General features: G+C 42.6%; 1 long non-coding RNA gene across 1 annotated transcript; it reads right to left on the reverse strand.

The window, feature by feature from the left end:
• Window positions 1-2,958: 2,958 nt before the first annotated feature.
• Window positions 2,959-13,893, reverse strand: LOC308478520. Its single transcript, XR_013987097.1, has 3 exons — window positions 13,687-13,893; window positions 11,265-11,393; window positions 2,959-3,655 (listed from the first exon to the last, which is right to left on the reverse strand). It is a non-coding gene; the product is annotated as an uncharacterized lncRNA (long non-coding RNA).
• Window positions 13,894-18,116: the final 4,223 nt, after the last annotated feature.

An 18,116-nucleotide genomic window follows, 5' to 3' on the forward strand; every position in this document is an offset into this window, starting at 1 on the left:
CCCTCCAGATCAGGAGAAAACAAGCATGCTCCCTCTTCCACGTGACAGCCCTTAAGATATTTAAAATGGCTATCGCATGCATACTTGTGGTATGACAAGGTTAAAGTACATAAAGCATTTAAAAACCACATTGTCAGGAAAGCATTGTTAAATGTCTGGATAAGATATAAGGACTTACTTGAAAATAAAACCCCAAGGTGGTTGTCACCGATGGAAGCAAAGGCTCAGAAAAGGCTCAATATGGAGGCCAAATGGCCGAAATATTGGGAAATTTTGGAACAAGAAGGAGACAAATTGAAATTGCAGAGTTTTGAGAAATTAAAAGACAAAGTGCGAGACTGGCTTCATTATTATCAGATAATGGAGGCATATAATTTGGATAAGAAAATTGGCTTCCAGGTGGAAAAATCAAAATTGGAAACAGAACTGTTAGAACGCAAAACTAAGATTTTGTCAAAAATGTATAACTTGCTGTTGAAATGGAATACTCAGGATGAAACGGTGAAATCTGCTATGATTAAATGGGCACAAGATCTTGGACATAATATTATGTTTGCTGACTGGGAACAGTTGTGGACCACAGGTATGAAATTTACGGCATGTAATGCCCTAAGAGAGAATATTATGAAAATGATATACAGGTGGTACATGACACCAGTCAAGCTTGCAAAAATCTACCATTTGCCCAATAATAAATGTTGGAAATGTAAAGAAAACGAAGGTACATTCTTTCACCTTTGGTGGACGTGCCCAAGGATTAAGGCTTTCTGGGAGATGATATATAATGAATTGAAAAAGGTATTTAAGTATACCTTCTTGAAGAAACCAGAGGCCTTTCTCCTAGGCATAGTCGGCCAATTGGTGTCAAAGAAGGACAGAACTTTTTTTATGTTTGCCACAACAGCAGCAAGAATTCTCATTGCAAAGTATTGGAAGACACAAGATCTACCCACCTTGGAAGAATGGCAGATGAAGGTGATGAACTATATGGAATTGGCGGAAATGACTGGCAGAATCCGAGACCAGGGAGAAGAGTTGATGGAAGAAGATTGGAAAAAGTTTAAAGACTATCTACAGAAATATTGCAAAATTAATGAATGTTAGAATGATGTTGGATAGAAACTAAGTGGTCTTTAGCTGAAATGTTATAAGGGAATATGGAAAAATGGTTTATTAATAGGTAAAAATCTAAAATTACAATATTTTATGATTAATGATTAGGATACATAAAGAGGGGAGGGATTTGCTGAACTAACAACTGAACTGGAATACAAAAAAGGGAGGTGTGAGGAGGTCGTGGAAATAAGCAAATGAAGGATAAGTAATGGAAGGAAGGAATTGTTTTTAACCATTTTTACTTTGTATTTTTTCTTTTTTCTTTTTTGTGTCTTGTAATATTCTGAAAATTTTAATAAATATCTTATAAAAAAATAAAAAATAAAATGGCTATCGTATCTCCTCTCAGTCTCCTCTTTTCCAGGCTAAACATACCCAGCTCCTTCAAGTGCTCCTCATACGGCTTAGTTTCCAGACCCCTGATCACCTTGGTTGCCTTCCTCTGCACACACTCCAACTTGTCAACATCCTTCTTAATTGTGGTGCCCAGAACTGGACACAGCATTCCAGGTGTGGTCTGACTATGGCAGAATAGAGTGGTACTATTACTTCCAAATAGAGTGGTACTATTACTTCCCAAAGCCATATCTGGACGCTATACTTCTGTTGATGCAGCCTAGAATAGCACTAGCTTTTTTTGCTGCTGCATAACATTGTTGACTCATGTTCAGCTTGTGGTCCACTAAGACTACTAGACCCCTTTCACATGTACTGCTAGTAAGCCAGGTGCCCCCCCCCATCCCATATTTGTGCATCTGTTTCTTCCTGCCTAAGTTACATTTGTCCCTCATGAAATTAAATTTGTTGGCTTGGGCCCAGTTCTCCAATCTAATGGCTTGACAAGCGGGGTTCGGTGAATTTATGGCAGACAAGTTTATTGAGGCCTATAAATCAGGAGTGGGTGACTTTTTCTGACCTGCAGGCTAGATTGTTTTGCCCCATCCTTGGTGGGCCTAATTTAACAGGTGAGTGGGGCCGCCCACCTATCCGTCACCTGGCTTCACTATGGCCTTTGCAAACAGCTTTGTGCTGCTCCTCTGCAAATCAGCTTGCGGAGGGCTTTTGAGCAGGTCTGAGGAGGTTTAAAGAAGCAGTGTGAAGCTCCTTTCAAGAGCAGTGCTGGAAGAGAAGCAGATTCCACTGAATGGAGACCACTTCCCCCTCCTTGAGCGAGACACACTCCCACCCATCTGTCAGCTGATGAACAGGTGGGAGGGTGCTTTGCTCTAGCAAAGAGACCGTTCACTGGGAGCTCATTTTATGCTTCCGATTGTTCCTCTTAAGCCCTGTCCTTACCCACCCACAACCTGATGTCTCGTGGTCCAAGTGAGGAGGCCTGGCAGGCCACATTTGGCCCGTGGACCAGTGATTCCCCACTCCTGCTATAGACTGTCCATGTTCAGAGGCCACGTGCCACTGAATGCCATTCACTGGCATTCATACCTAGCTTGTGGGTCTCCCAAAGCCATATTTGGGAAGGAGGATGCGGGACTAGAGGGACCTTCATTTTGATCCAGCAGAGTTTATTGATAAGCTGGAAAATATTGGGCCTGATATTATACACCCAAATCCAGGCAGTGAGTTCCACACTTGCAGATCAACACTGGCACTGTTGGTTGTATCTCTGTCGAACGCGCTGAATGCATTTGAGGTGGATAGGCACAGAGGAAAGCCAGCAAGGAAGGACAGCTCTGACGGCTCACTTCTTTACTACAAGTTTACTTCTCCAAAGTAAGTTCCACTGATTCAATGAGGCTAATTCCAAGCAAGTGTGTACAGGATTACAACCTAAACCTGGATCGTGTCCATAAAACAGCACAACATTCAGGCACAGTACAGACATTGTCCTATCTATTTTCCGTGTTTTATTCTCATTTTATAGTTTCTCACAGAATAGTGGTACATAATGAATTGGAATAAAATTTGAATGAAAACAAGCACGTCGCGAGATTGAATTCTGGTAAGAAACAATGAACATCAAGGGAAGCAATTACAGCTGAAGAAAATCCCAGGAGCAAACCTCTCTGGATAAGTTAAAAAAAATTTTTTTTTTTACATGACATTTCACCCACCAATCTGCTTGAGACATGCAGAGACTCTATAGGTGATATAAGGTGAATAAGGATGCAACTATTGTGACTTCCCTGAGGCTTCTTTGCTAGAAGAAGAAGAAGAATAAAGTTGCTTTTATAAATCCCAGAATGTCTCTGTAAGCACATGGCTTAAAGGGGGGGGGGGGGGACAGTCACTATTGTGCATTGTAAGTTCACATCATGGCTGGAATGGTGCTTTCTGGTTGCAAGCCAAACACATGATAAACGAGCTTCAGAACCAAGCGGATCTGAGGAGGAACAACGACATAAAAAACGTAGGCCGACCCCATAATGCAAGCAAGCAGCAAACTGTGGAAGATCCACCATTCAAAAGGATCCATGAGATAAGCCATCGTGATCAGCTGGTATTGCCAGTAGTACCAGGAGAGAGTGCTGAACTTGCGTTTAATAGCCATAGCCGTCTTAACAGCGCTCCGGTGCCACACCTAAGAGAAACAAGTGAACAAACAAATGTTTAATGAGAACTCTAGAGGTTTTGAGAGGAGGCACACACACGCACACAATATTTACTGCTATAATTCTGAATAAATTATACCCTGCTTTTCAACCACACCTAGGTCCCAAAGTGACTTACAAAATAATAAAAAGCACACTGTAGCTAAACATATGTATACCAGGTAAAAACACAACTAAAATGCATAAACCTTTTTTTAATTTAAAAAACCAAATACACATAAGATAATTACAATTCAAATGCAAATAAAACCAGTAAAACTTCCACAATAAAGATTGGTAACCAAACTATATGGGGTTGAGAGGGTCAACTAATATTCCTCAGGAAGCCCATGACTTATTGATGCTTGTAATACTGCAGCCTAAGCCAGGATGTTCATCTATTTTTATTACATAAAACTTAATATTAATTACCATTTTTTATTTTATCTCTATAGCCTTGCTGCCAAGGCAGCTTATGTAATAAACTAGTGCCCAGTTTGGGTGCCATATTTGAAGTTGGATTTCACAAAGTAGGGCCAGAGCAGGGCAACCTCAATGGTGAAGAAAACAGGTCTTGTGAAACAGCGACATATGTTTAGCCTGGATAAGATTAAGGGAAGACAGGATGACTGCTGTCTTCAAAAGTCCAAAAGGCTGCCACACAGAACAGGTGCTCTCACATTTTCTACCCCTGGGGCCCACTTGAGAGGCCAACAGTCACAAAATGGCGGGCGATGGGGCCAGAGCCAATCATAAAATGCCATAGTCAGTTAGGATGCTTGAAGATAGCACAGCTCAGGCTGCTCACTTCCTCCATTTCTGCCTGAGTCTCCACTTCCCTTTCTGCTCGCTCCACCCTCCTCTTCCTGGTACAGCGGTGGCAGCAAGAGAGGAGAAAGCCAAATGAGACCCATCTGGGTTTCCGGGAGAAGTTAGTGGGAGACAGCTGCAGACAGCGTGGCCCACCTGAAACAACCACTTTGGGCCCCTGTCTACAGCATGGGAAACACTGACATGGAAGATGGAGCAAACTCCAGAATGAATGGGAGGGCATTTCCAAGAAACATATTCCGGTTTAACAATAGAGGAAACCTGCTAACAGGACAACCTGTTTCACAGACGGTCTCTCCTTCAATGGAGCTATTTCAGCAGAAGCAACCTCTCAGACATGCACAAAAATTCCTACATCGAGTAGGACTTTGGACTGGCAGAACTCAAAACGTGCCATTATTCTAGGTGAATGAAATACTTTGCTATGTTAATCGGCCAGGTCCTGGCTTTGTTTGAGTGAATCATCTGCCTTTACCTACTCCCTGCATAGTAACACCATACTTCAACTTCTTCCCCTATGATTCATGGAATAAACACCCCTGCAATGGGAGCATGCCTTCATGTTTTGTGACATTATACTGGGTCAGCAATTTGTAAGCTCCATCCCACCCTGCCCCGAAGAGCTCATTTCTCGGTATCTTTACTTGGAAGTAACTTACTGAGTAAGGAACAGGTGAAGTAACACTGCTGATGGTCAGTACTCCCCCTTTTAAGCATCCCAGCTGATGTTCTTGCTTTGCAGAGGAGCTGGAAATGCCTGATAAACTATGGCTTAGTGTGTTGTGTGAACCAAACCAGTATAAGTCTGCTTCCTATGTTCCCACACTATTGGGTACAAGCCAAAGTACATCCAGGGTTGTGACTATATTGTTGTGAGTTTCAGAAGTTTGGATCGCAGAAAGTTAATAGGGTAAAAAAGACTGCAGACAGTGCGTAACAGGAATGGCAAAGCTTCCAGACATATCATCTGCCGGGGAAATTGTTCTGGTGGCCAGAACAGGACACAGGTGTGGTCTGCCACTCCACTTTGCCTTGATCAGACCACACCTGGAATTCTGTGTTCAGTTCTGGGCACCACAAACTGAGAGGAAATATGATAGCCACCTTCAAATATCTAAAGGGCTGTCACATTGAAGATGGAGCAAGTTTCATCTTCTGGAGGGTTCAAGTCTGGAGGGTAGGCCTTGAACCAACGGCTTCAAGTTACAAGAAAGGAAATTCCGATTAAACACCAGGAGGAACCTTCTGACAGTAAGCTGTTCGACAGTGAAACAGACTCCCTCTAGAGGTTGTGGACCGTCCTTCCTTGGAGGTTTTAAAGCAGAGGTTGGGTGGCCAATTGTCATGATCTAATTGAGTTTCCTGCATTGCAGATGATTGGACAAGATGGCCCATGGGGTCCTTTCCAACTCCACAATACTATGATTCTTTGAAATGTAATTCTAAAAGGCTAGGAGATTGGTGGGGAAGATGATTCACCCTTATTCTTCCCCACTGCCTCCAGCTAGAGAGAAGGGGCAAACTAGGGTGGAAATCAATACAGTGGTACCTTGGGTTACAGACGCTTCAGGTTACAGACTCCGCTAACCCAGAAATAGTACCTTGGGTTAAGAACTTTGCTTGAGGATGAGAACAGAAATTGTGCGGCGGCGGCACGGTGGCAGCGGGAGGCCCATTAGCTAAAGTGGTGCTTCAGGTTAAGAACAGTTTCAGGTTAAGAACGGACCTCCGGAACGAATTAAGTACTTAACCCGAGGTACCACTGTAGAAACATTTTGAGAAGCAGACTGCAGCGAGAAGTTTTAAGAGAGATTCAGAGAGAGGGGAAGCTCCAGGAAGTGCCTTTTTGTAGTGAGGGGAGCTGCCTCACTCTGGGGATCTGGTGTGGGGCAGTGGCTTAGTCTGCCTGCTGCGAGTGTTAAACTGTGTCTCCACCTAGGCTCGGCCTGTACATTTGTAAATAAACGTAAACATAACAAAACACCACAAGCCTCCACTAACTTGTTTCCAAAGGAAACCCAACTCAGGCAAGTGCCATGACCATGGAATTTCTCACCACTGGAGTAAGCATGACCATGTGACGCTTCTGTAAAAGACAAGGGAAGTTTGTTTCTGGGGCATGTTTTGAGCTAAAAATGCTTCACCTGTAAAAGCCCCAAAGGCCAGAGGTACCAAGGTTACTTCTGCGAAAGGGTGTGCCAGGAACATCTCATGAATTTTAAGTTGCATCTTAGAACAGGTTTACACTCATCAGCTGGGGACTGCATTAATAAGCCAATACGCAAGGCGGCCCAATTTTTAATCTCCCCATTAAAAATTATGTAAATTATGACAAATCAGCTGTGTGCATGCTAGGGCCTATACATCAGTTTCCTGGCTTACACAATGCTTTATGAATGTGACTGGGAGGATCAGGGACTGGGAAGAGGAGGAATGGTGGAGACCGCCTCCCCAGCCTGACCCTTCCAAAGAAGAAGAAGACAGTTCGGAATTACAACAGGGGTTTGAGGGAGATCACAGTTCAGAGACAGATGAGGGGGAAAGCTGGGAAATAATGGGAGAGGAGGAGGAGGAAGAATAAGCATTAGAGGGAGAGATGACGAACACAGTGTCTTTAGAAAGCATTCCAGACCACCCCTCTCCCAGAACCTGATAAGCATTGAAAATAGGAGAGTAAAGAGCTCAAAGGCAGAGGGCACGTAGCAGCAACCACAGCGATGGCGCAAGAGAGAGGGAGGGGGTGGAGACTCATTCGGGGCAAAGCCATTGTTCCAAGAGGCTGCATTTCCAAGCCTCTCTCTGTGAATATTGAATAAAAAGCAGTTGGTAAAGACTTTTCCTTGTCTTATCTGTTCTTGGCAACCTGCCGTGGGGTTGGATCCTCTGCCGCCTGACATCTAGCCTATAATTTCTCTCAACCCAAATTGAGAAAGAGAATTAGATCCTCTAAGTTTCCCTATTTTCCAGGGCCAGTCCTGGATTTACAGAAACCATCCCAGTTTCTGATTTGATCCTGGAATGTCCCACATTTCTTTAGGATGTCCCTATTTTCATCGGAGAAATGCTGGAGGCTATGCTAGCTTTGTTTTAAGCTGGTAATATGGACACAGCCTTAAACTGATTTAACGATTAATTCCCATTCCCAGGGTACTCTAGCAACTGCAGTTAACAAACTACATTTCCCAATATTCTTTTTTGGGGGGGGACCATGTCTGTTAAAGTGGTAAAAAATCGACAGAAAATGTATATGGTGTGTGAGGCAGATGTGTGTGAAGAGGTTTGTGGACACAGAGGTTCAGAAAGTGCTGTATCAAACACATAATGCAAGAACATGGAAGAAAAAGAGGCTTTGACTCAACACTCTCAGCAGGAGATTCAAAGTTCTAGCAGGCAAGCCCAGTGTCGTGAGAGTGACACCTTGTGGTCATTGGAGGGAAATAAGGCCATTTCCAGCTAGGCAGGCTGTGTTAAGCTTTCCATAAGCTACCTTGCTAGATAGTGATCTAAAATAGAGTTTCCTAGTGGAAAGCCCATTTTTAAATAATTGCATGCTGATTATTGGCTGATAAAGTATGAAAAATGTCTGTCTCCCACTTTCTACATCACAAGAACATGAACAATGACATGCCAAAGGTGCATGGAGTCCTTCCATATATCCGTGGTTATTCAGATATTGCACATTTGAAGCACTAAAAATTAGGTTCTGGGATTAAAACTTGGTCAGATCTACCTCAAATTAAGCCAGGCTCCACAGAAAGCTACTTCATTAATACTGTGAAAAGCATTCTTGTTCAAAACACTTAGGGCAAAGTGAGATCACACCCAATGTTGGTTGACTCACAAACTGATCAGAACAAAGTAAGTCCTGCTGGTTATTTTCAGGTCTATGAGGATTACATACTGCCCCATACCCGGAGGTCTCAGGGCGCTTCACAGAAAAGATCACAACATATATAATCTGAATTAAAACAACAATCCAAAACATATGAACACCCCAGAAAAGAGCCACATTTTAAAAGGGAATAGGTTGTCAACAGATCAACCAAAGGCCTGGTTAAAAAGGAACATTTTTGCCAGGCACCTAAAAGTGTGTAAGGAAGGTACCAGGTGAACTTCGCTGGGGAGAACATTCCACAGACGGGGAGCCACTGCAGAGAAGGCACCCTCAGGACCTCTTGAGGAGGAGACACAAGAAGGAGGGCCTCAGAAGATGTAGGTTCATATGGGAAGAGGCGGTCCTTGAGGTCCTGAGCCATTGAAGGCTTTATAGGATTAAGTGGATTAAGTGGTAATGATCAACTTGCTTCAGTTTTGAGTTTGGGGCTGTATTTAATAAATTTGTACACCACCCCTCAGGTAGATCTCAGCATGGTTCACAATATAAACTGTAGAGCTATGACTTTCTCATGAGGCTTGCTGGGGTTTTTGAAATATTATTCATCCAATTATTCATCTAATTTGGGGCTTAAGCGGGAGACTTCCAGTTCAGATTGGGTGAAGATCATGTGGGATGGTGATACTCTTTCCCCCTCTAAAGCATCTTTCTGAAACCTGGTGCCTTTCCTAAGTTTTGAACTTCAGCCTTAAAGACTGCAGTCCAAAACACCTGAAGAGCAACAGGTTGGAAAAAGCTGGCTTGGAGTAATATAAAACAGTTGTAATATAAAACAAGGTTGAAATAACAAGCAGGAAGAGTAAGAACAGTCTCTAGAGGGCACCAAAGACCAAGCTGTAGCAGAGAGAAGACTCAAGTCCTGTTCAGAATTGGGCACGGCAGGGGGGCCTCCAATCACACAGCCACTGGCTAGCCTTCCTGACCCTTACTACACCTGATATCCAGGGGTGATATTCAACTACGTTTTATACAGAGTAGACCCATTGAAATTAATGGACGTAACTTACATCATGTTCATCTGCTCTGACGCGACAGCTAAAAAAGCCAATGCAATTCTGGGCTGCATCAATAGGAGTATAGCATCTAGATCAAGGGAAGTAATAGTGCCACTGTATTCTGCTCTGGTCAGACCTCAACTGGAGTACTGTGTCCAGTTCTGGGCACCACAATTCAAGAAGGACACTGACAAACTGGAACGTGTCCAGAGGAGGGCAACCAAAATGGTCAAAGGCCTGGAAACGATGCCTTATGAGGAACGGCTAAGGGAGCTGGGCATGTTTAGCCTGGAGAAGAGGAGGTTAAGGGGTGATATGATAGCCATGTTCAAATATATAAAAGGATGTCACATAGAGGATGGAGAAAGGTTGTTTTCTGCTGCTCCAGAGAAGCGGACACGGAGCAATGGATCCAAACTACAAGAAAGAAGATTCCACCTAAACATTAGGAAGAACTTCCTGACAGTAAGAGCTGTTCGACAGTGGAATTTGCTGCCAAGGAGTGTGGTGGAGTCTCCTTCTTTGGAGGTCTTTAAGCAGAGGCTTGACAACCATATGTCAGCAGTCCTCTGATGGTGTTTCCTGCTTGGCAGGGGGTTGGACTCGATGGCCCTTGTGGTCTCTTCCAACTCTATGATTCTATGATTCTATGCTCTGAGTAAAACTTAATGGAATAGCACCCCATGTGCTGGATGGCATATAAGCATAGTTGACTCTCAACGTACTAGCCAAAACCACAGACAGTGGTACCTCGGGTTATGTACTTAATTCGTTCTGGAGGTCCGTTCTTAACCTGAAACTGTTCTTAACCTGAAGCACCACTTTAGCTAATGGGGCCTCCTGCTGCTGCCACCACGCCGCCAGAGCACGATTCCTGTTCTTATCCTGAAGCAAAGTTCTTAACCTGAGGTACTATTTCTGGGTTAGCGGAGTCTGTAACCTGAAGCGTATGTAACCTGAAGTGTATGTAACCCGAGGTACCACTGTATGATCAGAACAACCTTGTAAAAACCGTAAAAAGTGCAGTGCAGCGCATATCACACTCTCTCAAGACCGCTGTTGATTCTCTCTGCACTCCTGAATGCTCTCCCAGGGTGTGTGCAATGGTGGGTGGGATTGCCAAAGGTTTCTCCCCACTTTCCCACCCCCTTTTAAGTTTTAAAAAACTTTTTCAGCCAAGCACATAAATCTGCGACTGCACATGTTTAATGCACATAAGGTGCGAGTTGACTGTACATACATACAACCATAGACTCCGAATGCACGAAGGCTCCAACAACACATTGACATCTATGCACAAGGCTGCTTTGCACACATGCTGAATATGTGGATGTCACAGTTAAGGAACAACTATGATTCCCCCCATCTATGCACACACATAAACACAGCAAAAGCAGCTGCCAACAACTTCAGAGCTGCTCTCTCTCCTTGTCACTTTAAAGTGATAATGTGCTTTTTTAAAAAATCCCAGAGAAAACATAAGACTATTTTATGTTTTTGCAGAGGGAAAAAAACATTAGTTCTCAGAGTTTCTCTCTATGTTTGGGTTGTTCCCAAAGTTTGGGGAATTGGAAACAAATGTCAGTTTATCAGAATGAAAAAATGAAGGAAAGTGCAGAGGAGACAAAGGAGAGAGAGATTTCATCAGTCCGCTGGGTATAGCTACACTGAATACATGTCCATTTTATAGCAATGTCACAGCTTCTCCCAGAGAATCATGGGAATATTGATATTTTGGTGAGAATACTGTCTCTGTTTGAGATCCCTAGCTTTCAGTTCCCAAAGTTTCCTAGAGAGGGAAAGTCTGTTAAATCATTTTAAGTCTGTGGTGTGGATGTGATTACTCTCAGCATTAAAGAAAATGAATGTAAAAGCTACCTGCTCCTTCCTTAGGATTTGCTAAAATTTCTCAGCAACTTTCTCCTCTTCTCAGTAGTAGTAGTAGTAGTAACCAACCAGTGATCTGGTCCTCATCTCTTTCTGCCCATTCAGAGAACTCTAGCAACTCTAGAAAGCAGAAGAAATTTGTCCAAATGTAATGATATTATATTATCAAAACCATAGTGTCCCATGAAACAATACATACATGAGGGAAATAATAAGTTTATCTATTTACACATATGCTATTTGGTTCTGTGACCTTAATTATATTTTAGTGTTATTGTTATTATTGATGTTTTCCCCTGCAATTTAATGCATTTTAATGCCCCCCTTTTCTCTTTCTTCTGATTTACTTTAATTCTCTGTAATACTCTCAGCAAAATAGAAATAAAGAAATAAATAAATTAGAAAGCAGAAGAAATGGCACTGTGGAATGGATATAGAAAGCAGATTGCAGTATATGGGAAACAGTGAAGGTGATCAGATCCAAAGGAGAACAGGGCTCCTTTCCCATTAACAGTTTGGGAGGAACATACATACACTTCACTGGGGCTAAGGGGTGTATAGGGACTGAGTCAGGGCTGGCTGTCCCGTTACCACAAGGAAAAAATGAGGCTAAATTGTAAATTATGCTTAATAATGTCTGTCCAAATTTATTAATCCTCTATTTACCTTTGGTGCCCTGAACTTTTAAGATTTGCTGTACTCAATCTGCTGGAACAGAACAAGCAGTGATATTTTTCTAGAAAAAGAGGTGCTCACCACAAATGCCTCCCTCGTTCTCTTAGAATGGCAATGGTGCCATTCTAAGTTCCAGTGAATCCCGGCTGAAAAAAAGCCCTAAGAACAAGTATTCCAAACAATGTGTCGTAGTCCCTGCCTTTCTCCCTTCTCTAGAACAGCAAGTATAAGAACACACAAAAGGGAAACAGGATCTGGCTACATGTCCCACCCAACAGCTAGAGATGCCAGGGATTGGGACCTTCTGCATGCAAAGCTCCACTCCTGAGCTTTGGCCCTTCAAAGCTCTGCATTATGGTCTACAGATGTCAATTTTATTTTCTTGTTAATTATGCTGTTTTAAATGTGTATATTATATTTGACTTCCTTTAGCATTTTCTTCTGGAATGTTTAAAGATAATTTTTGCTGTCGTATTAAATGTGCATTCTGTAGCTGACCTCCTTTGTAATGCTTTATTTTTAAAACTTTAAGGTAAAAATATATTTTGCTTCCCTGTTAATTAATGTTGCTTGGAAGGTATACTTAATATGCAACTTTCTCCAGTAATGTTTAATTTGGATTGTTTTTATTTTATGTGTATATCTGAAGCAGCATCTCCACCCAACCCCATTGTTCAGCCCCAACACTGAGGTCCAGCTCCGAAGACCTTCTGGCGGTTCCCTTATTGCGAGGAGTGAAATTATAGGAAACCTGGAAGAAGTCCTTCTCGGTAGTCACACCCGCCCTGTGGAACGCCCTCCTGTCAGATGTCAAAGATAAGCAACTATATGACTTAGTAGACATCTGAAGGAAGCTTTTAATGACTGATGTCCCTTTTCCCCTTTGTATTTTGCTGGAAGCTGTTCAGAGCGGCTGGGGTAACCTAGTCAGATGGGCGGGGTATAAGAAAAGAATTGTTGTGGTTAGGTGGTTTGTGTTGTAAACTGCTTTTTTAAAGAGTTTTTTTTTTTAAAAAAAGTGGTATAGAAATAATAATAATAATAATAATAATAATACCCTAGGCCTCACTCACCTGTTTCCAAGAGAACCAAGAAATACTATTTATTGTTTCTTCTTTTTGTGTGTGTGTGTCTTATCTTACTCTGTGCACTTGTAATTTTGCACTTTTTATTGTTTAACAAAGAAACTATCATTTCCAAGAGAACCAGAGAGTGCTTGGGCAGCAAACTCCATGACTCTAGAGGAGGGCGTGTGCTTCAAAGCCAGGGCTCAATCGGGCACACGTGTCTCGAACCCAGCAATCTGGCTGAAGTGTATTTAAAATGTCAAGGAAATAAACAACTGTCTGACTTTTAGAAGACATCTGAAGGCAGTGCTTTTAAAAATAAAACAAAATGTTTAGGGGTACTCTCATTCTGACTCAGGAAAACCACCATTTTATAGTTCAAATGGGGGGGGGGGATACAGTAAACGGACAAAAGTACAAAGATTCACAAAATGTTTATGGGTATGCGTCCCCCCCCAGAAAAAAAGCACTGTCTGAAGGCAACCCTGTTTAGGTAAGTTTTTAATGTTTGATGTTTCATTGTCTTCTTAATATTCTGTTGGGAGCCACCCAGAGTGGCTGGGGTATAAATAATAAATTATTATTATTATTATTATTATTATTATTATTATTATTATTATTGGGTTCAGGCATGACCCACCACCAGTAACCCTGGCCCTCTCCCTCCTTACCTGGCACCCTGAGCTCAGGGGTTCATAGGTTGCAGCGCCAGCCTTCCTGGTCCCCAAAAGCTGCTCTCAGCACGCTGGGCCTTATTCAGCCCAGGCCTCAGAACAGCTTGGCTTTGATTGGACAGCCCTGCCTAGATGGCAGCCTATGAGCTTGACCCGCCGTGGGAGGCCTGGCACTCTAGGACTTGTCATCTGTGGCCCTTTTAGGCTTGAGAACTACATGTCCCAGAGTTCCCTAATTCGACAAGCTTTACCTCTGAGCACAGGGCAGAAAGAGCTAGCAGCGTGTGGGAGGTTGTCAGTGCCAGATTTATGTACAAGCTGAACAATCTATAGCTTAGGGCCCCGCTCTTTTGCCCCCCCCCCAAAAAAATTACACTATTAATATACTTCAGTTCAACAATTACTTTGATAAAATACATATTTTGTTATATGCAAATAGCTTTAGATACCTATTAGGTCCATAAATTACCATATAGGTAAGGTAAAGGGACCCCTGACCATTAGGTCCAGTCGTGACCGACTCTGGGGTTGCGGCGCTCATCTCGCTTTATTGGCTGAGGGAGCCGGCGTACAATTTCCAGGTCATGTGGCCAGCACGACTAAGCCACTTCTGGCGAAGCAGAGCAGCACACGGAAACGCCGTTTACCTTCCCGCCAGAGCGGTACCTATTTATCTACTTGCACTTTGATGTGCTTTCAAACTGCTAGGTTGGCAGGAGCTGGGACTGAGCAACGGGAGCTCACCCCATCGCGGGGATTTGAACCGCCAACCTTCTGATCAACAAGTCCTAGACTCTGTGGTTTAACCCACAGCGCCACCCGCGTCCCAAAATTACCATATAGCATATATTCAACACAAAAAACAATGACAATCTGTTGTTGACAAAGGGCAGCTGGACATATAAAGGGCCCTATTACCTTCAGTAGCTTAGGGCCTCATCAAACCTAAATCCAGCCCTGGAGGTTGGGCATGGGAGACTTAATTTTTTGCAAGGTTATTCAATGAGGAACCTTAAATATACGTTTTTCGGGTGTGAGGAATTCAAATCTGTTGTGTGTGTTTTTGTGATTTGGCAGCTCGGGATGTCTACGTTGGATGAAGAAGCACATTCATTACTTTCAGGAAACCAAAGGGTTTTGAATTTTAGCTTCTGATAAGGTCTGGTCATGCTAAAGAAGAGGAAGAAGAAGGAGGAGGAGAAATAACATATAATCCAACTGCAAGTACTTGGCAATCCCTTTTTTAATTATTTCTATGTGCAATTTTGCATACGCTTTACTTACCAAGCAAAACTAAATTATACTCATTTAACCCGAATATCTCTTGAATTCCCAGGGCACGTTGCAACTTTTGAGCACCCCTAATTTTGGGGATTTGAAAGTTGGAAAATCCAGTACGCCCTAGTGTGGGAGTAGACGAGCAGCAAGGGTATAATGAGGGACAATGAGTTCACTGGGGCAGTTGAGAGCCAATACTTCTGGTGGCAGGTGCAGGCCTCGGAACATAGGGAGTGTATAGGGAAGTTTTTAATGTTTGATGTTTTACCGCGCTTGATGTTTTAATTTGTTGAAAGCAGCCCAGAGTGACTGGGGGCAACCCAGTCAGATGGGTGGCATATAAATAAGGAAGTATAATTATTATTATTATTAAAAAGGTGAATTGTGTGGAAAGCAGGAATGGGGGGAGCTTGTTTCCTCCAGGTGCTGTTGGAAGTTCAGCTGGGTACATGAAAACTACTTTATACAGTTAAGCTCGCTTGGGCCCATCTAGGCTCAGTCCTGTCTCATATCTTCCAGCACATTGAAGACAAAAACTGGGACACCATCTTTCTCCTCAAAAAAGCACCTTTTCTGAACACAGCACCCAAAAATATGTGTTTTGAGGTGTCGCACGAGATCACAGTCCCCCCAAAAGCACTTTTCCAGGGAGGAAATTGTGCAAGATCACACCCAAAATGGTCTCCGTCTTCTTGCAAGGAAAAAAAACAGGATGTCCTGCTTTTTCCAAGACACTTGTGGGACATGATGTCTAAAATGACTGGCAGTAGTTCTCCCCAGGATTTCCTGTTCAAGTTCCCCTCCCCTCAGCACTCTCTGAACATGCTGGGTATTGAACCTTTTCTGCATCTAAAGCAGTGGTTCTGTGACTGATCTGCAACCCTTCCTAAAACGACTGCCTGTTTTGTGAGGAAAGCATTACAATACTGAAGTGTCAGAGCACAGGTTTTCAATTCAGGTCCCAACCTTACTGATGGCTGAGCCAACCTGAGTTTGGTCAGTACATGGGTAGATGACTGCCTGGGAGCCACATGTATACTGTCTCAGATTCCATGGAGGAAGAAAGGTTGGGTAGACAGCTTCTGTGTTAGAGGAGCCAGAGGAGAAGCCTAGCTGTACCTTACAGCAAACAGGAGCTGCTAGCATCTCACGTTCCTCCTCAAAAGCATGAGGTGATGTTCAACATTCTCCATGCTTTCTTTTATTCAGGTCTGAGACAGTTTTGTCCAGCTTTCTATAGATTTTATTTATTCAAACATGTGTTAAAACAGAGCCACTGTGATCAAGAGATGCTACTATATGGACATAAGCACAACAAACCCAAACCAGCAGTTGCATTCGCCGCAAAAAGTGTGGAATTACCTTCAGAGCCAAAGAAATGCAACTAGACATACAGTAAGACTAAACAGATAAAACAGTGGTAAGTGAGATGTTCCTTCAGAGTAAACAGTTTGTGAATCAACTTCTCAGTCAGCCCTTATGCTTTTTCCAGCCTAAACAAAGAAGGAAAACTAAACTAATGGGAATAAAAGGAGAACAACTTGGCTGAAACATTTCCTGCATATCTTTGCAAATGTTAAGTTTATGCCATGGTTGCTCTGCCAGGGGAAGAGAGGCTTTCTTGGAGCAACTGCAAGGAGCTTTCTTTTGTGAATTGGTCTTTGTTGAGTGTCTGCAGCAATTGCCCTACTTGAAGAGGAATCTCAGGCAGCAACGGAAACTTAAAACCATTTGGCACCTTCTTTTGCCTCACTCTGCTTCCACTGGAAAAGTGGCAGTACAGGAGGAGACCTGCACTTGCTTCTTTCTCATTTTTATACCTTAAAGGCAAACAACATGATAGGTGGTTCCAAACATACCACTAATATAGCATATAAACATCAGTTAGACACGCCTGCCACATCTTTGGGGGGAAAGATCACTTAAGGGTAAGAAAGCTGGGTTTGCAGATGCTCTTCCCTGGCTCTTCCCACTTTTCTGCATTAAGATTCTTCCTTATCTACCTTTCACATCTTCCTTATATACTGTGCATACTTACCAAGCACAGTTATCCTGCCATGCCAAACCAAAACTGCTATGGATGACACCAAAATGACCAATCCAAAGCATGTCTTGAGCACATTAAGAGCATAAGGAGAGCTAAACCTTTTCTGTTCAGTCATTTGTTGGTGGCATTGATAATAATCGTCATTTATTTTATTTTATTCTTCAATTAATAATCATGTGGCTGTTAGGGCATGCAAAATTACTTCCCTACATAACCATTTCACTGAGCCTTCCATATAATTTAACGAAAAGAATACTGGTCTAGTGAGATCTCATAATCTTTGCCTCTTATTATTTAATTTTTATTCCACACACCCCATCGCTTTTTCACAAAATGATCCTCGCACCATACTAATAGCCTCCCCTGCTCTCATTTTTACATTTACAATGTTTGCTTTTTAAGCTCACGTGGTGGGGATTCTATTTTATATTTGTAAGGCAAGCTAGAAACAGGAATTTACCTTATAAGCAGACCGTTGGCCCATCTCGCTCAGTATTGTCAACACCTGACTGTCAGCTGCTGTCCTGGGTTTCAGACAGGGAATCTTCCTTACAGATGCCAGGGGTGAGGTACCACTAAGCTATGACACTTCTTTGCCACTTGCTTATATGGTGTTCATCTTCTAACTTATTTCGCATCATTTTGCTCAAAATGCATACAAATCGGGTCTCCAAATATTATTTAACACATAAGTGCTTGACCGTTTATTTCTTCCGTGGCATTGGAACTATAAGGACACACTTGCAGTCTTGTTTTCTTTTTATACTTTCTTTTCTAGCATCTCAGCAGTACCATCAAGACATCCCTTTTTAAAAGAAGGGGGGGGAAGGATACATTATCCCAAGAGAGGAAAGCAAGATCTTTTCTAAATGTGACCCTAAGATGTACATTCAAGTTTGTCTCACAGTTTTTGTATCAACTGATAAATGCTGTTAAGGTTTTTACATTCACACTATGAAGGCTGCGGTCCTGTAGGTTTTTGAATTAGGGTGTTGGAGGAGACTCTTGAGAGTCCCATGGACTGCAAGAAGATGAAACCTCTCCATTCTTAAGGAAATCAGCCCTGAGTTCTCACTGGAAGGACAGATCCTGAAGCTGAGGC

Source organism: Podarcis pityusensis, assembly GCF_964106645.2.
Source record: "Podarcis pityusensis genome assembly, chromosome: 5".
NCBI lineage: Eukaryota > Metazoa > Chordata > Lepidosauria > Squamata > Lacertidae > Podarcis > Podarcis pityusensis.